This window comes from Motacilla alba, chromosome 18 (genome assembly GCF_015832195.1).
Source record: "Motacilla alba alba isolate MOTALB_02 chromosome 18, Motacilla_alba_V1.0_pri, whole genome shotgun sequence".
Lineage (NCBI taxonomy): Eukaryota > Metazoa > Chordata > Aves > Passeriformes > Motacillidae > Motacilla > Motacilla alba.
In genome coordinates, this window is record NC_052033.1 from 10,809,573 (window position 1) to 10,818,000 (window position 8,428).

At 44.9% G+C, this 8,428-nt stretch overlaps 1 long non-coding RNA gene across 1 annotated transcript; it reads right to left on the reverse strand.

The window, feature by feature from the left end:
* Window positions 1–6,822: 6,822 nt before the first annotated feature.
* LOC119709558 lies at window positions 6,823–8,428 on the reverse strand. The gene is made up of 3 exons (XR_005259381.1): window positions 8,250–8,428; window positions 7,454–7,520; window positions 6,823–7,352 (listed from the first exon to the last, which is right to left on the reverse strand). It is a non-coding gene; the product is annotated as an uncharacterized LOC119709558 (long non-coding RNA).

Below are 8,428 nucleotides of genomic sequence, written 5' to 3' on the forward strand. Positions count from 1 at the left end.
GGGATTTTCTTGTAAAGCTGTGCTGGGCTCTGTAATTTGAACTATGGCTGGGAAAGCAGAGAGGGGCCGGGTGGAAATCGGAGAGGTTTGGGGAGAGGGATGGGAGAGGGGTTCAGGGGGAACGGGGAGGGATGGAGGGGGGAAATGGAGGGGGGAATTAGAGGGGGGGAAATGGAGGGGGAAATAGAGGGGGAAAAATTGGAGGGGTAAAAATGGAGGGATAAAATAGAGGGGGAAAAACGGAGGGGGAAAATGGAGGGGGGAAATAGATGGGAAAAAATTGGAGGGGTAAAATTAGAGGGGGAAAATGGAGGGATAAAATAGAGGGGGAAAATAGAGGGGGATAATAGATGGGAAAAAATTAGAGGGGGAAAATGGAGGGGGAAAATGGAGGGGGGAAATAGATGGGAAAAAATTAGAGGGAAAAATGGAGGGGGGAAAATGGAGGGGGAAAATAGAGGGGGAAAAATAGAGGGGGAAAATGGAGGGGGAAAATTGAGGGAAAAATAGAGGGGGAAAATAGATGGGAAAAAATTAGAGGGAAAAATGGAGGGGGAAAATGGAGGGGGAAAATAGAGGGGGATAATAGATGGGAAAAAATTAGAGGGGGAAAATGGAGGGGGAAAATGGAGGGGGGAAATAGATGGGAAAAAATTAGAGGGAAAAATGGAGGGGGGAAAATGGAGGGGGAAAATAGAGGGGGAAAAATAGAGGGGGAAAATGGAGGGGGAAAATTGAGGGAAAAATAGAGGGGGAAAATAGATGGGAAAAAATTAGAGGGAAAAATGGAGGGGGAAAAATGGAGGGGGAAAATAGAGGGGGAAAAATGGAGGAGGAAAATAGATGGGAAAAATTAGAGGTGAAAAATGGAGGGATAAAATAGATGGGAAAAAGATAGAGGGGGAAAATAGAGGGGGAAAATGGAGGGGGAAAATTAGAGGGATAAAATAGATGGGGAAAATAGGGGGGAAAAATAGAGGGGGGAAATAGAGGGGGGAAATGGAGGGGGAAAATAGAGGGGTAAAATAGAGGGGGAAAATGGAGGGGGGAAATAGATGGGGAAAAATTGGAGGGGGAAAATTAGAGGGATAAAATAGAGGGGAAAAAATGGAGGGGAAAAATGGAGGGGGAAAATAGAGGGGGAAAAACAGAGGGGGAAAAAATGGAGGGGGGAAATAGATGGGAAAAATTGGAGGGGGAAAAAATGGAGGGGAAAAATGGAGGGGGAAAATAGAGGGGCAAAAATAGAGGGGGGAAATAGAGGATGAAAATAGAGGGGGGAAATGGAGGGGGGGAAATGGAGGGATAAAACAGAGGGGGAAAATAGAGGGGAAAAATAGGGGGGAAAATAGAGGGGGGGGAAATGGAGGGGAAAAAATTGGAGGAGAAAAATGGAGAGAAAAAGTAGAGGGGAAAAAATGCAGGGGGAAAATAGAGGGGGAAATAGAGGGGGAAAAAATAGAGGGGAAAAAATTAGAGGGATAAAATAGATGGGAAAAAGCTAGAGGGGAAAATAGAGGGGGGAAAACAGAGGGGGAAAATAGAGGGATAAAATAGAGGGAAAAAAATAGAAGGATAAAAATGGAGGGATAAAATAGAGGGGGAAAATAGAAGGGGAAAAATAGAGGGATAAAAAATGGAGGGGAAAATAGAGGGGGGGAAATACAAGGATAAAATAGAGGGGAAAATAGAGGGGGAAATGAAGGGGTAAAAAATAGAGGGATAAAATAGAGGGACAAAGTAGAGGGGTAAAATAGAGAGGGGGAAATGGAGGGGTAAAATAGAGGAATAAAAAATAGAGGGATGAAATAGAGGGGGAAAATGGAGGGGTAAAAAACTGAGGGAAAAAATAGAGGGGAAAAAATAGAGAGGTAAAAAAAAGAGATCAAAAATCAGAATCCATCAGAAGTTAATATTTGGGGTGGGATTTTTTTTTTTAATTTTATTTTTAAGCAGGTTTTTTAGCTTGTCAAGAAATTTAAATTGTTTTGAGCCTCGCAGAGAGAGATTTCACGGAGGCCACTCAGTGGCATTGATGGGGTATCCCTGATTTCTAAGAAAAAAATGGATAAAAAGAAGCAGGAACTGATGGTGCCACCAGCATTCCCTGCAGGGAATTATCCCTTTTCTCCACACCACTCGTTTCTAAGGAAAAAATTCCCACCAGGATATTTTTCCTTTAATCCCTAACACTCATTTATAAGGAAAAAAAAATGGTAAAAATGGGTAAATTATGGTGGCGACCCTGTGCCTCCAGCATTTTCCCTTTTCTCTGTATCCCTGATTTTTAAGGAAAAAATTTGTAGGAAATTCTGGTGATCCCTGACCAGCAGCATTCCCTGCAGGGAATTTTTAATTTTCTCTCTATCCTTCATTTATAAGGAAAAAACTGGGTGAATTACGATGGTGATCCTGTGCCACCAGCATTCCCTGCAGGGAATTTTCCTTTTTTTCTGGACAGCTGTGATTGTTAGGAATTAAAATTCTCTTTTTTTGTCCTCGTTCCCGGAGTTTCCTCGTGGCTTGGATTGGTTTTTCCAGAATTCCGAGCTGCGTTTTGAGTGGGGGGGGGGGGGGGGGGAAAGAAGAAATTCATAATAATTCTCATTTTTTTTTCCCCCTCTTTGGGAAGGGAGGGAACGCTTTGGGGAGGGGATTTCCATGAGAGGGATAAATTTTCCATGGAGGCAAAGTTTGTGAGAGTTCGGAGCCAAAAAATCCTGGAGCAAAGAAATAAATAATGAAAGAAAGAAAGAAAGAAAATCATGAAATGGTAAAATAAATCAATAAATCTGGAGATTTAGGGAAGGGGGGGATATTTCTTTGCGAAATGGTAAAATAAATCAATAAATAAATATTCCCCCCCTTCCCTAAATCTCCCGATGAATCCTTTTAATCTCCAGGAATAAAATCCAAAGAAATCCCAGGAGCATTTGTGACGTCCAAGGCTGGGCCTGGAGGTTTCCAGAGGGGGGAGAAGGAGCAGAAAAAAGGGAATTATTTCTGCTTTCAAGGTGGAGCCAGGGAATGCTCCGAGCTCCCGACTCCCAGCTGGGACTGGGAATAAACCCACCCCAGATTCCAGATTTTCCACCCCAAACTCGGAGCTGCCCATCAGCACCGGGATTTCTCTCAGCAAAGCTAAAAATCCCAATTTTTTTCCTCTATTTCTCCTCAGGTTCTCCTCTTTTTAGCGCTTCCTAACTTTATTTTTTTTTCAGCAAACAGCTTTTCCCTGCTCCCAATTCCTTTCCTGCTGCCTCCAGTCTCACCCTAATCCCGATTCCTCCCCAGTTTTGCCTTTTTTTTGGGGTGATTTTGGAAGTGGGGAATGAATCCCAGGGGCTGCTGTGGGAGCAGCCAGGAAATAATCGGGATTATTTCACCCCAAACTCCAGAATTTCCTCCCCAGAGCGAGTCCCTCCCGATGGTGTTTTTAGGCATAAAATTAAAAATGAATTTTAATCAGGCTGCTGTTATTTAATGTATTCAAAAAGAGGGGGAAATTCCTGCTCTCTGCTGGTTTTTTTTCTTCAGGCATTCCCAGGATTTTAAAGTTGAAATCACATCCAGCTGAAGGTGCAGCAGGGCTGGTTATTGTCCTGGGGGGACAGAGGAACAGAGCGTTAAAAATTCATAAAATCACAATTAATTCTGAGCTGAATTTACCAAGTTAATCCAATTCCAAGGAATTTTCAGCTGAATTTACAAAATTAATAAATCCCAAGGAATTCTCAGCTGAATTTACCAAGTTAATCCAATCCCAAGGAATTTCAGCTGAATTTACAAAGTTAATAAAATCTCAAATAATTCTGAGCTGAATTTACAAAGGGAATCCAATTCCAAGGAATTTTCAGCTGGATTTTAAAAAATTAATCTAATCCCAAAGGAATTCTCAGCTGAATTTACAAAATTAATCCAATCCCAAGGAATTTTCAGATGAATTTACAACGTGAATAAAATCTCAATGAATTCTGATACGAATTTACAAAATCAATAAAATCTCAAAGGAATTTCAGGTGAATTTACAAAATCAATAAAATCCCAAGGAATTCTGAGCTGAATTTACAAAGGGAATAAAATCCCAAGGAATTCTCAGCTGATTTTACAAAATCAATAAAATCCCGAGGAATTTCAGGTGAATTTACCAAGTTAATCCAATTCCAAGGAATTTTCAGCTGGATTTTAAAAAATTAATCCAATCCCAAAGGAATTCTCAGTTGAATTTACAAAATCAATAAAATCCCAAGGAATTTCAGGTGAATTTACAAAGTTAATAAAATCCCAAAGAATTCTGAGCTGAATTTACAAAATCAATAAAATCCCAAGGAATTCACAGCTGATTTTACAAAATCAATAAAATCCCAAGGAATTTTCAGCTGAATTTACAAAGTGAATAAAATCTCAAGGAATTCTGAGCTGAATTTACAAAGGGAATCCAATTCCAAGGAATTTTCAGCTAAATTTACAAAATCACTAAAATCCCAAATAATTCTGAGCTGAATTTACAAAATTAATCCAATCCCAAGGAATTTTCAGATGAATTTACAACGTGAATAAAATCTCAATGAATTCTGATATGAATTTACAAAACCAATAAAATCCCAAAGGAATTCTCAGCTGATTTTGCAAAATCAATAAAATCCCAAAGGAATTTCAGGTGAATTTACAAAATGAATAAAATCCCAAAGGAATTTCAGCTGAATTTACAAAATCAATAAAATCCCAAAGGAATTTCAGGTGAATTTACAAAGTGAATAAAATCCCAAAGGAATTCTCAGCTGACTTTAAAAAATGAGTCTGATCCAAACGAATTCTGAGCTGAAATTACAAATACAAAGGCAATTCTTTAAGGAATTCAATTGGAATTTAAATGGAAATCATTTCCATTTAAAGGCCCCAAGGCCGTCCCCCACCAGCTCCTGCTCCAGGTTCATTATTTTATTTCCTGTTTTATTATTTTATCTCGTGGTTTATTAATTTATCTCCTGGTTTATTTATTTTATCTCCTGGTTCATCCCCTGGATCAGCTGGAAATGGGATCGAGGAGCCCCACACCAACCCCATGCTCTGGGATCCACGGGTGCTCCCACCAAAACCCAAGCACAGATTCCATCCCTGCGCCAGGAATTTTTGGGATGGGAGGGAAATCCGTGGCGTTTTACACCTGGAGTGGCACAGTGAGGGAATCCCTGGAGACCTGGCTGGGAAAAGGGGAAAATCAGGGAATTTCTGGGAAAACCCAGGGCAGGCTGAGCCTTCCCTGCTCCCAGGAGAGAGGGAAAAGCCAAAATGTGGGAATATTTCCGTGGGATGCAGCCCCGCTCTCGGATTTAATAAAATGTCACTGGTGAGGAGAGGGATTTTTAATTTTTACATTAATTAAGCTGCAATTAATTAATTCATTCATTAACCAGCCCTGCCAAAACCTCGCTGTGGAAACGCCGGAGCAAACATTCCTGGAGAAATCCAAAGGCACAATCACACCTGGAATTTCACGTTTTGGGCCAGGGATCAATAATTGACCCAGTTTTAGAACAAAATTCAGATTCTGCTGCAGGAACATCTCCGGTTTTGGGGAATTCCCGCACACCCTGAGGCTTCCACCAGGAGCAGGGAACGCTTCTTGGGATCTGCAGCTTCTCCTTGGATTTCTGCCCCGCTGGGGGGGAGGGGGCAGGGCAGAGGCACCGCGGGCCTGGCTGGGGTCAGAGGGGACACGGTGACATCCCAGCGTCCCTGGGAGACATCCCCGACACCAATCCCAAATCCTGAGCAGAGCCTGAACCCTCCCAACACCGATCCCAAATCCCTGAACCCTCCCAACACCGATCCCAAATCCCGGGGGTCAGAGCAGGGCCTGAACCTTCTCAACACCAATCCCAAATCCCTGAACTTCCCAACACCAATCCCAAATCCCTGAACTTCCCAACACCAATCCCAAATCCTGGGGATCAGAGCAGAGCCTGAACCTTCCCAACACCAATCCCAAATCCCTGAACATCCCCAACACCAATCCCAAATCCCTGAAACCTCCCAACACCAATCCCAAATCCCTGAACATTCCCAACTCCAATCCCAAATCCCAGGGGTCAGAGCAGAGCCCAAAACTTCCCAACACCAATCCCAAATCCCTGAACCTTCCCAACACCAATCCCAAGTCCCTGAACATCCCCAACACCAATCCCAAATCCTTGAACATTCCCAACACCAATCCCAAAGATCCTGAGCAGAGCCCAAAACTTCCCAACACCAATCCCAAATCCCTGAACATTCCCAACTCCAATCCCAAATCCCAGGGGTCAGAGCAGAGCCCGAACCTTCCCAACACCAATCCCAAATCCCTGAACCTTCCCAACACCAATCCCAAGTCCCTGAACATCCCCAACACCAATCCCAAATCCTTGAAGATTCCCAACACCAATCCTAAATCCCTGAACCCTCCCAACACCAATCCCAAATCCCAGGGGTCAGAGCAGAGCCTGAACATTCCCAACACCAATCCCAAATCCCTGAACATTCCCAACACCAATCCCAAATCCCGGGGGTCAGAGCAAAGCCTGAACCTCCCCCCCATCAAAGGGGCTCCCCAAAAATCCAGAAAACAACTTGTGAAGCACAGCTCATCCGAGGCACAGCCACATTTTGAATTTGGGCAGAAAAGCCTCCCCAGATCCACCCCCCAGTCCCAAAATTCCCGTCTCCTCCACTCCCCGCAGTAACTCTCAGGAAAGTTTATTCCCTAAAAACCCGGGGTTTGATTTAGCACGAGGAGCAGGGAAAGCCCATCAAACGGGGGCTTCAATCCTCACTGGAAACCTTCCCTGCTCCCCGGGCCGGCCGCTTCGGAGAAAACAACGTTAATTCCAGGGAAAAAAAGGGGAAGGAAAACTTCCACCCCGACGGGAAAGCAGCAGCAGCAGCAGCAGCTTTGAGGGGCAGCTTCCACCCGGCTGTGATTAATCAGCTTGTCCACCTTGTCCAAATAGTCCGTCGAGCAATAATTAAAAATAATAAGCCAGAAATTATCGGATCGCGCGCGGCAACTGCAGAGCTCCTGCCCCTCTGGCTTTTGTTTATTGTTCAAACGTGTCGAGGCCCTCGCCTCGCCCCGAGCAGCCTCGCAGGGAGAGGCAGAGCCCCTTGCAGCAGATGGATGAAAAATGTCCCAGTGGTGGCCCTTTCCATTCGGTCCAGGGCCCTCCCGAACTGTCCCCGTGCTCCTCCTGCCAATCAGCAGCAGGGCCAGGGGACAATCTGTTGTCACCGGGTTTTGCTCCTCTCCAGGTACATTTTTGGTCAGATTTTGGCCCCAGCTGAGATCAGAGCGATCTCCTGCCTGAGTTTGCTCTCTGCAATAAATATATTTGTTAGATGAGATCTGGGGAGGTGAACTCCAGCTCGCATCGCCCTAGAGCTGGGATTACCCAGGGAAAATAATCCAAATTATCACCTGTAACATTTGCCGAAAGTTGACCTTTCTCACCGCAAACAACACCGCGAAATTCAGCGGCCCTCTCCTGGAATATTGGATATTTAGCAGAGGAAAGGAAAACAACTCCGGGGAAAGCGTCCTCGGTGTTTCAGGAATAAAAACCCCCCAAATTCCCCCGGAGAAAAGCCCCCGTTCCTGCAGACAAAGGCTCTGGGACAGAGCACAGCCACTTACCTTTCCACTCACCCAGAGCAAAACTACTTCCCAAAAAAAGTTTGCCAGCAAAAAAAAAAAAAAAATAAAACAAAAAACAAAAAACCAAAAAACCAAAAAACCAACCCCAAATCATCACCAGAACCTCAGGGAAAACTCAAACCAACCAAGGACAGGGTTTCGAGTGCGTTTATTCCCTGCTGCCTTCTCCTTTTCTTTTTTAATTTTATATATATTTTGGTTTTTAATTTTTTTTTTTTCCCCACGAGCCCTTTCCAATACCTCGGAGCCCCTCCTGGCCAGGGTAACGAGGACAATCGCGACAATCATCGCGACAATCGCGACAGGGCGCTGCCCCGGGGATTGTCCGGCCGCACAAAGGCAGCGAGTGAAAGCGGCGGCCAGAGAGCCCCAACTTTAACGCTCGAGTTGAAATGAAAAATCCTGGGCAAGGAGCAGAGCTCCGAGGGTTCTGCCCCCGACAGGCGCCGAGGAGCGCGGGCAGAAGGAGGGAGGTTGGGAAGGGGCGCAGCTTTTGGGGCAGCTCCCACCAAATCCTCCTCCCGGAGCCTGAAAAAGCGGGATGTGTTTTACTGCCCACCTGGAGCGGGGTGGCAGCGACAGCCCGGATTTCACTCGGAGCCCACGGGAGAGCCGCTCGGGCTGCAGACGGGGATGCCTGAAAACCCGGGAGGTTTCTGGACAGGAGTTATCCACAGAAATCCCGGGATGTTTCTGTAAAGAGAAATATCTGCAGATATCCACAGAAAACCCGGGATG